General features: G+C 40.1%; 1 protein-coding gene across 1 annotated transcript in view; it reads left to right on the forward strand.

Moving 5' to 3' along the window:
• Positions 1-423: 423 nt before the first annotated feature.
• Positions 424-20265, forward strand: part of LOC106876199 (uncharacterized) — a 54275-nt gene continuing 34433 nt past the window's right edge. The window contains exon 1 of the mRNA XM_089357238.1: positions 424-1045. The gene's annotated coding sequence lies outside the window, so the exon portion shown is untranslated. The remainder of the gene's footprint in view (positions 1046-20265) is intronic.

Below are 20265 nucleotides of genomic sequence, written 5' to 3' on the forward strand. Positions count from 1 at the left end.
GACTGCGGACCAGGGCGGTTGGCCATATGGAGGGAGATGAAGACAGGGACCACAGAGGAAATCATGAGAATACTAAATGAGATATTCCTGGAATGAAGCCCCGTGGATGAGCTGCTTCTGGATAATGGCACTGCATTTCGCTCGGAGGTGCTGAAAGAAATGCTTGATGGGTGGCAGGTCAGCCACTTCTTCAGGACGGCATACCGGCCAAGTGGAAATGGGGTGGTGGAAAGGCATCATCGTACCATCAAGACCATGGCAGAGAGGAGCCACATTTCACCAATCAGGGCCGTATTTTGGTACAACATGTTGCCCATGTCAGGACAGGCTGAGGAGTCGGTGCCACACAGGGCAATATTCAGGTATGAGTGGAGGCATCCATGTATTGCATCAATGCGACCCGGAGGAGAGGAAGAGCATGTTTTCATGCAGGTCGGGGAAGAAGTTTGGGTAAAATCCCCAAATGCACGATGTACATCTCGATGGGGAAAGAGAACAATAGCCTCAATCAATTCGAAGAACAACGTCTCTGTCGATGGTATGCCATGCCATGTTTTGGACTTGTGGAAGATTGTCAATGCCTCAGAGGATGGAACCAGCTGCAGTGGGCAAGAAAATGAAGAGAGCAGCAGAAGGCAAGATGATGAAGCCAGCAGCAGCATGCCAGGAACTCAGGCCAGCCCCGGGGTCACACGGCAACCACAGAGGGAGCAACACCCTCCTCCCTGATTGGCTGATTATGAAACAAGTTAAGGTGTGAGTTTGGGAGTGAGGAGTGAGTGAGAAAGCTGGTTGAGTGATCTGTAGATCGGGGGCAGTGTAGTGTTTGTGGTGTTATGGGCTGTGATGAGCTATGTGGTGTTGGTGGAGAGGATTGCAGATGAGGTAAACGGAAGTGAAGACTGCAGGGGCCGGCGGAAGAGCCACAGGGACATGTGCAGGTAGAAAGCACGTGGGCGCAGTTCGATGAGAGACGGCGAGTGTGGAACGATGTGTTTTTCTTCACGATAACGACAGTGATTGCTCATCCCACCTCGGTCAACAGGTAAGGTCTCTGTATTTCTTTCTCCCTTTTGCTTCTTTTTCTGTTGTTTTTTTCCTCCATCACACAACACATTAATACCCCAGTGATTTATTTATATGCCAGTTGTTCTCTTCAAGGATTTCTACAACTTCAATGTATTGTTGTTGATGATGATGAAGATGGCTGTGGTGTTTAACCCCAGATCACTACTGACTGAACAGAGGTATGAGAAAAAGCATTTCAGCTATAGTCATCCGGGTTTTTTTAGTTTTTTTTTTAATGCCATACAGGAGACTACATTATCTGATGTGCCTTTTCCTTATTTAAGACACAAAGGTAAAGTGTAATCTGAGGAAAAGTTGGCTACTATTTCCAGTAAGTTAGCCAACCATGCAGAGGATTTATCATCCTGTTCTTCCCTCATCCAATGGTGTGTCAGAAGTGAAATTCTGGAATTATATTAAACACTAATAAAGTCAATCAATACTTGTTATATATAACTATAAAAGTTAAAAATATATCAAAGCTATTTGACAAGCTGAAACATGCTGTCTGGGTAAGCCAACAATATGTAAGTTCTTGTATTGGTATATAGATTCATGTGGAGGCGCAATGGCCCAGTGGTTAGGGCAGCGGACTCATGGTCATAGGATTGCGGTTTCGATTCCCAGACCGGGCGTTGTGAGTGTTTATTGAGCGAAAACACCTAAAAGCTCCACGAGGCTCCGGCAGGGGATGGTGGCGAACCCTGCTGTACTCTTTCACCATAACTTTCTCTCACTCTTACTTCCAGTTTCTGTTGTGCCTGTAATTCAAAGGGTCAGCCTTGTCACACTGTGTCACGCTGAATATCCCAAGAACTACGTTAAGGGTACACGTGTCTGTGGAGTGCTCAGCCACATGCACGTTAATTTCACGAGCAGGCTGTTCCGTTGATTGGATCTACAGGAACCCTCGACGTCATAGGCGACAGATTGCCAACAACATGTAGATTCATGTTGTTGCTGCTACTGTTGTTGTTGTTGTTGTTGGTGTTACAGTTGCTTAGCATTCTAGTCATGACCATTGCAACTCCTTCTTAAGCTTTGTGTATCTAGGACTATGTTGACTAATGTGTCTGTTCTCTTTTCAAAATGACAGGGTGTAATTGGAGGGAAAATTTGGCTGCAATTTCTCAGCAGTGCAGCATTCATATAGAGGTTTCTGCATCAAATAGACGAAACTGGAATTTGTAATGTTTATGCATTTCTCAAGCACATTCCCATATCCATATTGAAATAAGGTTTTGAAATCACCAACAACTTGTTTTGTTTGGGGTATTTATTAATGTTTTGTGTCAGATTGTGAAAGTATGTGGTCAAGTGATTAGGATGTTATAGGTTCAATTCCTGGACAGGGCAACATGTCATGTCTTTGAGCAAGGCACTTCATTTCAGAATGCATTAGTCTATTCAACCATAAAAGAGTACAAGCCAGTGGCTAATGCAGGTCTCTCTCTCTCTCTCTCTCTCTCCATTTGTCACATCATCAATATGCCACTAGGTCAGGGGTGAAGGAGCAGAGAGCATCTTCATCTCCTTGTGAACATATAATAGGCAATTAATGAAAACAATTGATAAAAACATGGTGCATGTTACCAACCCATATTTACTCATGAGTGACAGCTAAGTGTTCTGTGTCAAACTTGCACATCAAGCTATCCTAGGACAGTTTCAAAGTATATCATTTTTTGGTTATTGGAAGCTGAACAAGACTTTATTGGATTGCGAGGCTTACCATAGCCAGATTAAGGGGTTAGTTAAGAGGGCACTAACTGGCAGTGATCAACAACCAGTGGTAGAGTGCCCTCAACAGAGCCTTTTGAATTGAGTCGATTAGATTTAGCAAACAGTTAAATCTAGAGCAGACTAGAGTAGAAAGGGACCTAGTTAAGACATTAGAAGAGGCACTGAGATCGGGCTCTGTGTCACAAGTGCTGGCGGTGAGATCGGCACTGGACCAACACCTCAATGCTAAACATGAAGGATGCAGAGTCCGGGCAAGGATATGTGCAATGGGCTGTGAAGGTATCAATGTTGCTAGATGGGCTCACTCGGTAGAAACCCGACGTGGCATCGGTGCTACGATTGGGTCTTTGACAGATGAGCTCGGACAGGAGATCCAAGGACAAGAGGAGATATGCAAGGCCTTTCACAAGCACTTTGCCGCGTTGTTCGGGAGGGACGGGACATTGGACCATGGGGACGCCTTACAGCATTTGCTGGACGGTGGCCCGCGTCTTTCGGCCCGTGATGCTGAGAGCTGTGAAGGACCAATCACAGCCAAGGAGATCATAGAGGTACTGTCCGAGTGACCCGGGTCTGGATGGTCTTCCGTACGAATTTTATAGTAGCATGCCAGACTTGTTCGGGAACGTACTGGCCAGTGTGTATACGAATTGGCAGCAGAATGGGAGAATTCTCAAAGCTGTGAGCCGAGGATTGGGAAGGACCCGAGCAAGGGGGATAACATCAATAATTTTCGGCCCATAACTCTGCTAAGCACAGAGTTAAAGATTTTGGCCAAGGTGCTTGCAAAGAGAGTGAGGATTGTCGTAGGTGACCTGTTGGGAGAAGCACAGGCATGTGCCATCCCAGGAAGGACGATACAGGATAACCATCACCTCATTCGCTACACCCCAGAGCGGATGGGTAAAATGCATGTCAACAGTGGGGCACTGGTGAATTTAGACCAGTCTAAGGCATTCGATAGGGTTGACCATGAGTATCTGGCGGCGGTCCTCCAGGTGGCCTCCAGATTTGGCCCAACCTTCCAAGGCTGGATCAAAGCCATATATGGCAATATCGAATCTGTAGTCTGGGTGAATGGGTTCTCGAACCCCTTCGCAATCGAGCGTTCGGTTCGCTAGGGCTGCCCCCTGTCCCCGCTACTGTATGTATTGGTGCTCGATCCACTGCTGCGGAGGCTGAGGGACATGGGGGTGGACCCGCGTGATCTGAGTTACAGGAGAAATGTGATGGCATGTGCAGATGACGTCATCATCACCGTGTCTGATGAAGGGCAGCTACCTTGTGTAGAAGACGCCATCAAAGGATACGAGACGGTGGCAGGAGCAAAAATTAATCAGGAAAAATCAGTCGGCTTGTAACTTGGCACCTGGCAGGGCAAGTCGATGCCTCCCAATAGCGTCATTAGGCGCTGGATGGAGGGCCAGGTTAAAATGCTCGGGGTCTGGTTTGGACCAGACCTCCAGGTGGAGAAGAATTGGAGTGAGTTGACGAGCAAGGTGACAGCGATAGCCCAGAAGTGGTCTGGGAGGAAGTTATCCTTGTTGGGAAGGGTGGAGGTTGCACAGATGTTCATAGCATCTGTGATAACCTACCACCTAACTGTCGTGCCTTGCCCCGGTTTGTGGCTTATCAAGTTGGAGCGGATCCTTTTCTACTTTTTGTGGGGAAGTAAAACTCCACTTGTGAGGCACTCCATCTGTTGCCAGAGACCATTAAAGGGTGGGATGGGGATGCCCAGGCTAATGATGCGCAAGTACGCGCTGAGGCTGAGCCATCTCCGGTGCTACCTGGATGGTGAGCAGGTGTGGTCAAGGCATGCTGAGCAACTCTTTCCAAAGTTAAAGTCCCTTGTGGACTTAGGTGCATGGATCAAGTGGAGACCCAAGTTGGGGGAATGGCAGGAGGAGTGCAAACAAGCACTTTCCCTCTTCTCTCGAGTGAGCAATACTGACAGCAGGGTTACCACAGCGGATTTTTATAGCGGGTTGGCAGAGCATATGTCCGATGATGTCCTGGGAGAGAATCTAGCTTCGATAAGAGGCAGCTAGCCAGCCTGTTCGGTAGGACCTTCAGGTTGAGATTTCTGGATAACTACCAGAAATCCTTGAACTGGTTGTGCTACCGATCGGCCTTACTGGTTGTCAAGGCATGGTTATGACACCTCCCCCACATGTCTGAGGTGCGGGCGTGCCAGTGAAACAGTCATGCATGCTTTCATACACTGTTGAGGGAGTTGATAGCCAATGCCGAACAGCTGATGTCAGAGTATGGCTCTCGACTGAGTCCATGATAAAGATTGTACCACCTTCCTCTTTCTCCAAAGAAAAGAAGGCAGGATTTCTCTGCGTAGTAATCATACTGAAAGATATGGTATGGAAGACGCAAGCAAAAGGGATCGCGACAGGCCCAATTCATCTCCGGACACGAGCTGGCAGATTTCTTCGCCGCCCATCTTTCCAGCAAGATCTGTCTGGAGAGGAGGAGCCTGTCGCAAAGAGTATTTGGAAAAAGATGGACGGAAGTTGTAAGAAAGATGAGAATGCAAGGAGCCGTCCTTGCACGGTCGGTCTAAGCATAAAAGGATGGAAATGATTACCAAAAAGGAAATCAACCGGCGGGTTAGTCACTAACCTGAAAAACAGTAATAAATTAACATCTATATTTTTAATTTCATATCATCCATCATACATATCTATAAACCCATTCGTTTTTAATCTTTTGTAAAGAGTGTGTCTGACTCTTATATGTCCCTTATCTGTCCTTGTTTGTCCCCTCTATGTATCCTTTTTAATAGGAAATAAAGAAAAACTGTTGGTACCAGACCTTTTAAGGTCTAACCACTGACCACATTACAGCTACCTCCATCTTCATTGTCACCATCATGTTTCTCACCAACATCGTCAACATCTCTGCACAGCACCAACACACTGCACAGGTTCTAACATATTGCTGTTCGTGATCTTCCTCACCAGGGTTAACAGCTAACATACAACCCACACAGATGCATGTAGATATATGAATAAATGTTCATCAACCATTTCCATTTATCATTCAGATTGTGTATGTATGTGTGGCCACATTAAAGGTATTTAAAGTTACCGCCTTGTTCCATGTATTTCCTTATACTGTGTTCCTGTCAAATGATATTACAGCCTTCTGAGCAGTCACATTACATGGAATACAACCTATCCATCTAAAGGTTAAAGTCTTCCTTGGGCATGTGGGTTTGAGTGGGATGGTAATTAGGTTTTAGGGCGGGTTGTTATGGAGAAGTGTTTTGGAGAAATTTATATTAAAATTTGGGTTATGTTATTGTTTGGAATTTACTCATGTAAGTAAAGCTTTGTAAGCAAGTGTATGTTTAGGTGTGTCCTTTGTTTGGTAGGCACAGGATGCGTTTGTAGTTCAGTTATTTTTGGTTTTATTGGATTTAATCCTTTACTTTGACAGTGTAAAGATCAAAGGTTCAATGTCCAGTATTTAGAAGTTTAATAACTGGATGTGTCAACTTTTTTGTAATGGAATTTTTTAGAGGTTCACAAAGGAATTTAAGTAGGAGGTATGTCTTAGCCAGTGAAACCTGTATTTGTTATTTGGGGAAGTTCCTATTTTTATTTGGAATTTGGTGATTATTAGTCATGGTGTTGTTAGTATGGAATATATTTCCATCTTGCCTTGATATTCACCAAAAGATTTGCTTGGGTGTAGAGGTTGTTGGTCTGTATGTTTCTCTATAGGTGTTCATTGTTCTATAATGAAACCTTGTGTTTTTATGGAGACTGAGTTAGTGGGCTGCGTGTTGATCAATATTTCTTCTATTTTTAGACCGGAGTATCTTATAATGTGTTATTTTAGGTCTATGGGTATATGCAAAAGTGGGGCATTATAAAGGGGGTGTATATATTCATGTATAAAAATGATTTCGAAATATAAAAAGGGGCAAGTGTCTTCTGCTATAGCCTCAAGCTGACCAAAGCCTTGTTGAGTGGATTAAGTAGGCAGAAACTGAAAGAAGCTTGTTGTATGTATATATATATCTGTGTTTGTGTGTGTGTGCCACCATCGCTTGACAACTGATGTTAGTGTGTTTATGTCCCAGTAACTTAACGTTTCGGCAAAATAATCCAATAGAATAAGTACCAGGCTTAATAAATAAGTATTTCGGTAGAGATGGACTATATGTAATCTGAACCTTTCCCCACCTTATTTATTAATTTTTTTTACGGAATCCCACGTTTTAGGCTATGGAGATTCCGATTCTGAAAAAAAATTTTTTGAAAAATTTCAATTCCCCCCTCCCACCAAGCAGGCTATTTACATGCTAGAAATAACAGCCAAATCTCACAAAACTAGTGTTAGGGTTAGGTTTAGGGTTAGGATTAGGGTCAGGGTTAGGGTCAGGGTTAGGGTTTGAGTTAGGGTTAGGTTTACCCTGTGGATCTATATAAAAACTGGGTGGGGGGGATCGAAATTTTGAAATTGAGATTTTTGAAAATTTTTTTCCAGAATCGGATTCTCTATGGTCTGAAACATAGGATTCCGTAAAAAAAAACAAAATTTAAAAGTGGGGTTATACCCAGATTACATATACTCCATCTCCACCAGTATTTCAATGCGGTACCCTAACATAGCTGCAAACTGATGACTGAAACTAGTAAAAACGATATGTGTATGTATGTGTGTGCACAACAAGCTTCCACATAGTTCCCGTCAACAAAATTTATACACAAGGCATCGGTCGGTCCGAGGTTATAATAGAAGACACTCGCCCAAAATACCGCAACGTAGGACTGAACCCAAAACCACATGATTACAAAATAACCTTCTTAACCACACAGCATTGAATCACTTCTTTCGATTTTACGAATAATTTCTACACAAAAACGTAGTTTTTCATGCTAATTACAAAAACCACAACCATTTTGGTGGAAGAAATTAATGATAACATAGTAACGAACCCGTAAAGACTGAAACTAATAACACTATATGGAACAGATGTAAGCACCTTGTCATTATATACAAAGATATTGATTACAGAGACGAGGTGTTTATTGTTACATAACAGTGTGGCTAAAACCTAGATATACTCTGTGGAACAGGCCGTAGGAATTCCCGTGCGTAGAACACAAATTCGCAAAGATTTTCTGAAAATTCCAGAAAATATAAAAGTTATGAGAGGTTATATGGAGTGTTTAGATAAGAATTCCGCCGTATATTAATACCAAAATTAAATTATTTCCAAATGCGCGTAGACTTTCCAGACCATCTGCAGTCGATTTCAAAAACTATTTTATTTCTGGATACGCACACACGAAGATTAAACATGAGGGACTTTGAGATAACGATGGCCTCACATGGTCGTTCAAATTGCTAGAAATAATAACTAAATTTTTCTTAAATTACTCACTGCTGTCACATAAAAAAAAAAGTACGTAGAACAGACACCGCATCTATTGACCTCCTCCGTACTTTTACCTGTCTTTGTTTTTCTCTACGTGTATTTCCATAACCTCGTGCACCGACTTTACCTGCACTGTTATTTTAATATGTGTGTATGTAGGCAATATTGTATGTGTGTGTGTGTTCAAAAAGTGCTCGACACTAAGTCTGTGTCTGTGTGTTTGTTACCGTTAATACGCTCGTTCTGTAGCTGCTGTATCTGTGTGTTCGCTTACCTTTTTTAACGTCCCACTGGTTTGACCTCTTCCTCTACCTCACAACACTAAACCATGTTCCCATGGTCGTGAAGTTCCTGTTTATTGTCTTCCGCCTTCTTATTCTGTCCCCCTTCTTTTTTACTCTGTATATCTTTTCCCTCGTACCCGCTGTTTCGTCGTGTATTTCCTCTTTATCAACTGTTCATAGCAATTTCTTCAACCTTTTTAATTTTTCTGTTCAGTTGAAACTTAGAAACTTTTCTCTCTCCACATCAATTAAACGTCAACATTCCACAAACTTACCTTTTGGTTAATTGTTGCCGATGTAGGCTGCATTAATTCATTCAGATTCTGAATTTTGTCTTAAATAAATAAAAATTACATTGGTTCAAAAAGTTTTTAAAATTGTTATGGGCGTTGTACAATGTCTCGTCAACGCGCGCGTGCGCGCCTTCAAAAACGAAGAAGAAACAAAACAAATTTTTTTTTTCTAATTTACTAATGTGTGCGAATCAGAAATGAGGCCAGTAATTACAAGTTTCTTTGATTCAAATATGGCAATAAGGAGATTCGTTAATTAACACTGAGAACATTAAATTAGATTTACTCTCTGAATTCAGGAAATTATTACAGAACCATTTCATAAACATACTTAGAGATGAAACTTATGGTACCACACACAGAAATGAAGAAAATTAGAAAACAAGTATATATATATATATATATATATGTGTGTGTGTGTGTGTGTGTGTGTGTGTGTGTGTGTGTGTGTGTGTGTGCCTCTGTGTGTGTATGTGTGTCTGTGTTTGTCCCCCCACCACCATCACTTGACAACCGACGGTGGTGTGTTTACGGCCCCGTAACTTAGCGATTCAGCAAAAAGAGACCGATAGAATAAGTACTAGGCTTACAAAGAATAAGTCCTGGGGTCGATTTTCTCGACTAAAGGCTGTGCTCCAGCATGGCTGCAGTCAAATGACTGTAACAAGTAAAAGAGAAGAATAAGACTATATTAACTTTGATAGGTTTCGGTCAGTATACGTCCAGGCCATGTCTAACTTAATAGCATCACCTGGTGAAGTCTTTTAGTCATATATGGGGTACCATGGCCCACTCTAGTAAAGAGTTATTGTTGGAGGCATATCCAGGTGTAGGAGGTTGGTCCAGGATTTTTCGAAGAAATTTGTCCAGTAAACTTTTGAATTTTATGGGATCCATTGTCTGAAATTTTGGTACAAGGCCAGTCAGTCTGGAGGAGAGTGTAAGTCAATTACATTGACCCCTGTGCATAACTGGTCTTATTTTATTGACCCTGAAAGAATGATAGGCAAAGTCAACTTCAGTGGAATTTGAACTAAGAACATAAAGAGGGATAACATGCCACTAAACATTTTTCCTGCACAGTAACAGTTCTGCCTGCTCGCCACCTTAGAATAAGACAAATATTGGGTTCAAATTTTAGCACAAGGCCAGCAAGTTTGGGGAAGGAGATAAGTTAATTACATTAATCCCTAGTATTCAACTGGTACTTAATTTATTGACCCTGAAAGGATGAAAGGCAAAATCAACCCCAGCATAATTCAGACTCAGAACACACAGACAGATGAAATGTCGCTAAGCATTTTGCCAGTGTGCTAACAATTCTGCCAGCTCACCACCTTTAGCATGAGATTAATATTTAAAACTGAACTTAGTGTTGGAAATAAGATAGAATGTAAAAATAAATACATCAGCCATTCCAGTTAAAAGCTACAGTTTCAATATAGTAAATTTTTAAGGGAAGTGAATTGGAGAATTTAGGAAAACTAGAAAATTACTTGCAGAGTTCCGAAGTCAAAATACTTATGCCAATGTAGATTATACCTAATCTACACACAAAGAGGAAGGATTTTGATACTTGAGAGCTTTTGTAAAATAACATATTTCCTACAGCCAGATGTCAAAATGTTATCATCATCATCATCATTGTTTAACATCGGCTTTCCATGCTGGAATGGGTTGGACAGTTTAACATGAAGTTGGCTAGCAGGGTGCTGTCCAGACTCCAATTGTCAGTTGTGGCATGGTTTCTATGGTTGAATGCCCTTCCTAATGCCAACTACGACACAAAGTGAGCTGGGTCCTTTTTACGTGCCACTGGCACAGGTGCATTTACACAGCACTAGTACAGGTGCACTCACACAGCACCAACATAGGTGCTTTTATGTGTCACTAGCACCTGAAAGGATAAGCCTGTATGTGTGGAGGACAGATCTTACTTAGCATTGAGAGAAAAACTGGGCATAATAGGAATCACTTGCTCACTTAGCATTGACCAAACACCTAGTAAGCAGGAAAGCAGACAAATTATTAATCCTGTAAGGTGAGAAAAAGCTCTGTTTAATATATAGAAAAGGTATGCACAGAAATTCCATACAGTGTATGTACCTAGCAATAGCTATGGACACATAAGTGGTGCAGTGGAATCACAGGAAAAGTAACAGAGAAGTTAGTCCTTGTGTTTGGCAGATGTGCAGGAACAGCAAATATAAACACACAGGAAATTGATTTTTCTCAAATACCCAGGAAGACCCTTAGGGTGGATAGTTTCTGTTACTTAAGTGATCTAATTAGCAGTGGAGGAGGATTCTTTGAAAGCATAGTTGCTAGAATAAGAAGTGGTTGGGGAAAATTGAGAGAGTTATTACCTTTGTTGGTAACAAAGGGCCCCTCTCCGAGAATGAAAGGCAGATTGTATGATGCTTGGGCACAAACAGCTATGTTACATGATTGTAAAATGTGGGCTGTAAATACAGAGAATATGTGAAGGATTGAAAGAATTGAAGTTTGCATGCTCTGCTGGATGTGCAATGTCAGTGCACATGTACGGCAAAGTGTAAATGTATTGTGAGAAAAATTGGACATAAGGGGGAATCGGATGTAGTGTGCAAGAGAGAAGAGTACATTGGTATGGAAATGTGATGTGTCTGGATGAAGACAGCTGCATACTGAAGCGCTGATCGCTAAATGTCAATGGAATCTGTAAAAGAGGAAGTCTCAGGAAGATGTGGAATAACATAATGAAAATAACCTTCAGATGCTGAGCCTCACAGAAGAGATGACAAAGGAACAAGATGATTGGTATTTTACTGTGATTGAGAAGCCCCCATACATCTAAGTAAAAATGTGTCCCTAAAGGCATTTCATTTATGTCTATGCCCCTGCACATAACCTGTCCCTCACAAATTCTTCCTCCATAACTCTTCCTAGCACCTCTCTGACTCCACTTGTGATCATTCACTGCATTCCCCACTCCATCCCTTACTCTCCTTTCACAGTCTTACAAACTTACCTACCAACTCACCCTATCCAATCCTCTGTACCATTTCACTCATATACACTTGGTGTTAGAAAAGGCATCCAGCTGTAGAAACCATACCAAATCAGACTGGAACTTGGTGCAGCTCTCCGGCTAACCAGTTCCAGTCAAACTGCCTAACCCATGCCAACATGGAAAGCAGATGCTAAATGATGATGATGATGACAACGACGACGACGACGACGACGACAGCACCCTGTAACTTGAGTGTATTCTCTGACATTGTTACTTCACCATCTCTCTCCTCCTCTCTCCCTCCCTCTCTGTTCCTTAATCTTTTTCCAACTGAGGTAGCCATGCATCTCCTCTACAGCAAGATACCTGTTTCTCTGTCCCTCTATCATACTCTAACCTCTCATCAGCTGGCTTGAAGCCACATCCCTCAATACTATGCACCCACCTCCATCAAGTGTTTTTGTTTGCAAAGTGCTTGGTGACCTCAATGGAACACAGTGTAAAGTGGTTTGCATTACGAAGGACATCCGGCTGTATAAACCATGCCAAAGCAGACAATTGAGCTTGGCATAGCACAGTCGTCTGGTTTGCTAGCTCCTATAGAACTATTCAGTCTATGTCAGCATGGAAAGCAGATAATAAATGATGATGATTATGACAATATATATATGTATATTAGAGTGGCCCTTAGCAATAGGTAATTTTCCAAAAGTTAAAATTTTGCTGCTCCCATCCCCTAATCCTGTTCCAATATCCAATAAACAACATAACGGGGTGTGCAAAATCTAGTTGATTAGATCGACCCCAGTACATAACTGGTACTTAATTTATTGACCCCGAAAGGTTGAAAGGCAAAGTCGACCTCTGCGGAATTTGAACTCAGAACGTAAAGACAGACGAAATGTCGCTAAGCGTTTCTACTGGCACAAACTTAGCTGAATAGCAAGAAACTTGCTTTCCAACCACAAGGTTCTGGGTTCAGTCCCACTGCATGGTTCCTTGGGCTAGTGTCTTCTACTATAGCCTTGGGTCAACCAAAACCTTTTGAGTGGATTTGGTAGATGAAAACTGAAAGAAGCTTGCCATATAAACAGGGTGTCCACAAAGTCTGGGTACATGGAGTAAATAAAATCATAACATAAACAATTAAATATAAGAAATAATAATTTTTTAAAGTATGTGTTAATCCCCATGTGGGTACATGGAGTAAATAAAATCATAACATAAAAAACTAAATATAAGAAATAATAATTTCTTGAAGTATGTGTTAATTGTCATGTACCCAGACTTTATGGACACCCTGTATGTATATATATCTATGTCTGTGTGTTTGTATTTGTCCACTCATCATTGCTTGACAACTGGTGTTGGTGTGTGTTTATGTTCCTATAACTTAGCAGTTCAGCAAAAGAGATTGATAGAATAAGTATTAGGCTTAAAAAATAACTTCTGGGGTTAATTTGTTTGACTAAAATCCATCAAGGTGGTGCTCCAGCATGGCTCCAGTCAAATGACTGAAACAAATAAATAAATATATATATAATGCCTCTCCCAAGGTTTAATTGTATTTCTTTCAACACACGTATCCACATCAAGAATCTTGCACATGAAATACACATACGAAATATATATATATATATATAATTCTTATACAAGAATGTTGTTGATTGTGACTTTGAAGTTTCGACCAGCAAAATCATTCAGCAGTCTGACAATGGCTTAGCTGGCCAAAACTTCGAAGTCACTGTCAACAACATTCTTGTGGAAGAATAATAAATTTGTGCTCTACTAAAGTAAAGAGTACCCCATCAGATTACTGTAAAATTGTCTTTATTGTAACTGAACATAAAACACACAAATAAACATACTAAAAAGTTGCAATGTGAAAACCAAGAATCTAATTTACATAATCTTTCTTCAAAATATGAAACTGCTTGGCAAAAGTAGCTCAAGTAATACAAAAACTGTTGGAGAATTTGTGTCACTATTAACTGAAACAATCAAGAAAGTGTCCTAATCATTAGAAAAAATATCTAATACTGACGAAACTGGTCTATACTAGAAGAAAAGGCCAAAAGAAATTTTTATACCAAGAACAAAATCAATAACAAATTCAAAGCATCTAAAGATGAAATTATATTACTATTAGGTTGTAATACATTAGGTGATTGTTTCATAAGATCATTATTAATCAATAGGACTCTTCACAATATTCAATGAGAGGTTTGAATAAAAATATTCTCTTCATTAGTTGGCGAGTAAATAAAAGATCTTTGATGAGTAATGCAATATTGAAATGCTGGAATAAAAATTGATCCAAAGAAAATAATATTGACTTCAAAAATGTATTTCTAATAATGTTACATCATATCTCTGTGATTTAGAAAGCCTTAACTTTACTATTCTGTTCTTAACATTTCATACAACACTACTTATCCAAAACATAGTTGGGAATTTTAAAACCATGTAATATATTTGTATAAGGGTAGCCATAGCGAGTTGGTGTAGTTGCAGATGTGAGATGTGAGATGAATGATAGTAGATATGAGAAGTGTAAAGAGGAAGCGTGGTAGAGCTTGTTGGCACTCCGTCGCTTACGACGTCGAGGGTTCCAGTTGATCCAATCAACGGAAAAGCCTGCTCGTGAAATTAACGTGCAAGTGGCTGAGCACTCCACAGACACGTTTACCCTTAATGTAGTTCTCGGGGATATTCAGCATGACACAGTGTGACAAGGCTGACCCTTTGAATTACAGGCACAACAGAAACAGGAAGTAAGAATGAGAGAAAGTTGTGGTGGAAGAGTATAGCAGGGTGCACCACCATCCCCTGCCGGAGCCTCGTGGAGCTTTTAGGTGTTTTCACTCAATAAACACTCACAACACCCGGTCTGGAAATCGAAACTGCGATCCTATGACCACGAGTCCGCTGCCCTAACCACTGGGCCATTTCGCCTCCACTCAGAAATGTAATATATAAGCGATATTAAGTCTGAAAATGATACTGCTGCATTATTACCTCTTGGACCATGATATGCCATCAATGCTGGATTGTTTTTCAACCACTGGGCCATTGCACCTCCACTGTGGTAGAGCAGATGGGAAAATAAGTGGTGGCACATCTCTTTGCTTTTATAGCTCAGTCTATCTCACTGTTCCCTCACCATGTCACTCTTGGTCTGACTGAAACTGCACCAGCTACAGATTTGGCCCTCAGTAGGTTTCCTGTAACAACTATTAGTCATCCTCTGTGTTATACATCTCTCTCTCTCTCTCCTTTTCCTTCTTGTCAAATGCTTCAATTAGAACATCTCTTAATCTCTCACTGTTCGAAGGATACTTAAACTTTCATATCCTCCCTTTCCAGATTGGTTTGTATCTTTGAATCTTTCTATTTCTAAGTCTGAAGTCTAACCTAAATTGCATTGTACATTCTTCTTCAGGGAGGGACTTTACATTCCCAAGCATCTGCCTATCACTGTTTCTGATGAGAATGTAGCCAATCTGGCTTGTGTGTCCACCGGACTGTTAGGTGACTAAGTGACTTGTTGGTTTCCTAGAGGTTGTGTTGCAGTTCAACAATCATTTGTATGATAGAATTCTAGCAGTCTTGTTTCCTCCTCATTTCTAGCACCAAAGCTATAACTCCCATGAAATCCATTGGAGCGCTGTCCAACATGTCTGCTGAAGTTATCAGCCCCCAAAATAAGGTCATTGTTTTTCATCATTGAGGTAAACTGCAAAAGGGACTCACTGAAACTGTATGTAGAGCATATGCAGAGATTATTGCCAATCTGATATTATCCAGACTAGTCTTATCTTAACAATCCTATCATACACATTGACTACTTCAGTCAATTATCAACCCATTTCTCAGCCAAAACTATACATACACTACCCACCCCATAAGCTGCACCCAGTGCAAGCTATAGACACATAAGAGGTGCAGCAATATCAGAAGAAGGTTAATTGGGAAAATAGGTTTTACGTGTTGAAGGTGTACAGGTTCAATGAATACTAAAAGTGTACCGAAAATAAACTCCATCAAATGCCAGTGGGGTAAGCTAGAGGTAGTTGATAGTTTCCGTTATCTAGATGACCAAGTCAATAGCAGAGGTGGATGCTCCGAGAGCATAACTGCAAGAATAAGAATAGGCTGGGCAAAGTTCAGAGAGCTCTTACCTCAGAGTGAAAAGCAGACTATGATACCTGTGTGCAAACAGCTGTGCTACATGGCAGTGAAACATGGGCTGTGGCCACCAAGGACATGCATAAGCTTAAAAGCTGGAAAGAAATGAAGCTAGCATGCTTTGCTGGATGTGCAATGTCAGTGTGCATGTACAACAGAGAGTAAGCATCTTGAGAGAAAAATTGGGCATAAGAGGCATCAGATGTGGTGTGTAAGAAAGACAACTGCATCAGTATGGTCATGTGATGCATATGGATGAGGACAGTTGTGTAAAGAAGTGCCTATTTCTAACTGTGGAGGGAACCTATGGAAGAGGTAGACCCAGGAAGACACGGGGCAGGATGGTGAAGTATGACCTTCAAACGTTGGGCCTCATGGAAGCAATGACTAGTGACCGAGACCTTTGGCAATTTGCCATGCTTGAGAACACCTGTCAAGCTAAGTAAAATCGTAGTTGTGGTCCAATGCCAGTGTCGCATACCTGGCATCTGTGCTCGTGGCACGTAAAAAGTACCTTCTGAGCTTTGGGCCTAATAGAAGAAACAGCAAATAATCAAGACCTTAGGCAATATGCCCTACTTGAGAAGAAAACCTATCAAGCCAAGTGAAACCATGGTTGTGACTGATATTGATGTCATGCAATCAGCACCTATGCCAGTGGCACATAAAAGCACCCATTACAGTCTTGGAGTGGTTGGCGTCAGAAAGGGCATACAGCTTTAGAAACCATGCCAAATCAGACTGGAATCTGGTGCAGCTCCTCAGATTACCAGTCCTGGTCAAACTGTCCAATCTATGCTAGCATGGGATAACAGACGTTAAATGATGATGATGATGATGATGATGTTTATGTATGTAAATGTGTACACACACACACACACACATGTATGTGTGTATATATATATATAAGGATAATGAGAGGGAAAAAAATATTAATTGGTTGAAATGGTCCTTTATTTTCATCATTACAATCTAAAATATAATTTCTTCAAGTTATAGTACATTGATTATTCACAGTACTGATATCCATCCTGTAGGTAGTCTAATTTATATTTTGTTGATTGCTAGAAGACTGGTGGAAAAAGGAGAGACAGAAATAGTAAGAAAGATCTACCTCTCTGGGCTGACAAGTAGATAGGGTGAAAGTTGTATTGTTGTGTGATGACAAACCATAAGTGAAAAATAGATGCTCTTTTGTTAGGTGCCAAGTGACTAAAGAAATAGAACTGATTCTGGGTTCTGTATTTATATTTTTTTCTAACTAAATTAGGTCAGGCTAGACAAAGGATTTTCTGTCTCTTATCTACCTGGACCCTATTTAATCTAAGAATGTTAACTTAAACAATAGAACTGAACTAAATGTGAAAGTTGACTCTCATGAATTTCTAGGTGCAAAATCCGAGAACAACAGGAAACAAACTGGTAAAAAAAATGTTGAATTGGTTTCATATCTTGGCTTAGAATCTAGGAAGCTATTTGTTACAGACACATGCACATACACACACAGACACACACACACACACAAACACACACACAAATACACAGACTCTATGGTGTGGTTGGTGTTAGGAAGAGCATCCAGCTGTAAAAACCATGCCAAAAGAGACACAGAAGTATTATGTAGTCTTCTACCTGACCAGTTCGTGTCGAACTGGTCAGCTCATGCTAGCACGGAAGGAGGATGTTAAATGATGATGACAATGAGGATGATGACATGTACTTATACACACACACACACACACACACACATATATATATATACACACACATATGTATGCATATAAATATATATGTAAATATATATATATATACATAAACAGCTGGCATTTACCCTCACTACCACCACTATATACATGTGTGTGTGTATATATATATATATATATATATATATATATGTATATATGTATATATTACATATATACATACATACAAACTCACATACATATAATCACTTCATCCCCATACCTTTATGCGTGTGTATATATATATATATAAATAATACAAAATGGGGCAAGAATGCAGTTAGGTGATACAAGAAAGGGACAACAAAACATCCAAATAGACAATACAAAGAAAACAAGGACAGGTCATTCGGAGTTTTCTTTCCTCAGTCGAGATCCAGATTATCTTTGCAATTTTGGCTGGTTATTCTCAATATTGCTCCAATCTGGCCAGCCCCAAGGAAAAACTAAGCTAAAAGCATTAGGTTCCTTGGAAGAAAGCAGCGAATGTATACAAAAACAAGGACGAAAAAAAAAACGAACAGTGTTACACAAATACAATAAAAATAATAACATCATCATCATCATCATCATCGTTTAACGTCCGCTTTCCATGCTAGCATGGGTTGGACGATTTGACTGAGGACTGGTGAAACCGGATGGCAACACCAGGCTCCAGTCTGATTTGGCAGAGTTTCTACAGCTGGATGCCCTTCCTAACGCCAACCACTCAGAGAGTGTAGGACATAACATATATATATATATATATATATTTAATTAAAGGATATGTTAACCTTGTGAAGGGATAGTTGCACCCAAGGAAATACTGGTTCAATACCTAATATGTTTGGGGAATGAAAATCCCTTAAAAACAATAGGTATATATTAAGCATATAGTTTATATATCCATTTAAAAGAAGAAAATAATAATAATAATAATAATAATAATAATAACAATAATAATAATAATAATAATAATAATAATAATAATGATAATCATAAAGCACTGCTTGGAACCGCTCTAATACTCCGGAAGGTGCTCGAAAAATAAGAGGTGTTACCTTAGTTCACTGGTAGTGAACAGCTGACACCGTAGTACATCTCCAGCGTTAGAAGCTGTGTAAAGGCAATAAATTAAAATAATAATAATAATAATAATAATAATAGGAAGTCAAGAAAGCTCCTAACGATGCATGGATCCCATCATCCATGTGCAGATACTGAACGCCTATACATGAAGAGAGCAAATGGAGGAAGGGGACTGATAAGTGTCGAAGACTGCGTGCGTATTGAACTCGAGAGTTTACTGAGATGTCTGGCCCAATGTAAGGAAACCTTGTTATATAAGGAAATTAATAATTGTTTATTATTAACAAATTAGCCATCTTCACTTCTTACAGCCATTTCAATAAATACTCAATAATTTAATTACAAATTTGTGCATTAAATTTATATTTACATGACAGGAGTTTAATTTCATCAAAGAAAAAACGAAGCTGTACCTTTGGATGTTAAACGTGGGCCTATCAGAGTCTACTGAAATGAATTGATAGGCCCACATATAACATCCACGGGTACATCATTTTCTTTCTCTGATGAAATTATACTCATGTTACATAAATGTAAATTTAATGTACAAATATGTAATTGAATTTTTGAGTATTAATTGAAACGGCTGTAAGAAGCGAAGACGACCAATTTGCTAATAATAAACATAGGCGCAGGAGTGGCTGTGTGGTAAGTAGCTTGCTTACCAACCACACGGTTCTGGGTTCAGTCCCACTGCGTGGCACTTTGGGCAAGTTTCTTCTACTATAGCCTCAGACCGACCAAAGCCTTGTGAGTGGATTTGGTAGACGGAAACTGAAAGAAGCTCGTCGTATATATGTATATGTATATGTATATATATATATATATATATATATATATATATATATATGAGTGTGTGTTTGTGTGTCTGTGTTTGTCCGCCCAGCATCGCTTGACAGCCGATGCTGGTGTATTTATGTCCCCGTAACTTAGCGGTTCAACAAAAAGAGACCGATAGAATAAGTACTAGGCTTACAAAGAATAAGTCCTGGGGTCGATTTGCTCTACTAAACGCGGTGCCCCAGTATGGCCGCAGTCAAATGACTGAAACAAGTAAAAGAGTAAAAGAGAATTATTAACTTCCTTACCTCCATTTTCTTTTCTTCTTTTAAATATATATATATATATATATATATATATATGTTGAAAGTCAACAAACAAAGTTTGCTTTAGAAGCGTTGAGATGTATCGAAAGATACATATAAGGAAATAATTTTCTTCTCAAACATAGGATAATGCTAATAATACGGCATGAACAGGATCAACTATCCATATTTTGCAGAAAAATCTGTCGGCAGCCAGCCATGAGACTCAAACGCACATCCCTGTGATTATGCGTCAAGTGCTTTACCATTAAGCTAAACTGCCTGAATGACAAATTCTTCTACAAATTTAGGATATATAAATCTAGCTTTATGAGACGCTATCGTATGTTATATATCCTAAATTTGCAGAAGAATTTGTTATTCGGGCAGTTTAGCTT

The sequence above is a fragment of the Octopus bimaculoides genome, chromosome 9 (assembly GCF_046866305.1).
Source record: "Octopus bimaculoides isolate indiv1 chromosome 9, ASM4686630v1, whole genome shotgun sequence".
Lineage (NCBI taxonomy): Eukaryota > Metazoa > Mollusca > Cephalopoda > Octopoda > Octopodidae > Octopus > Octopus bimaculoides.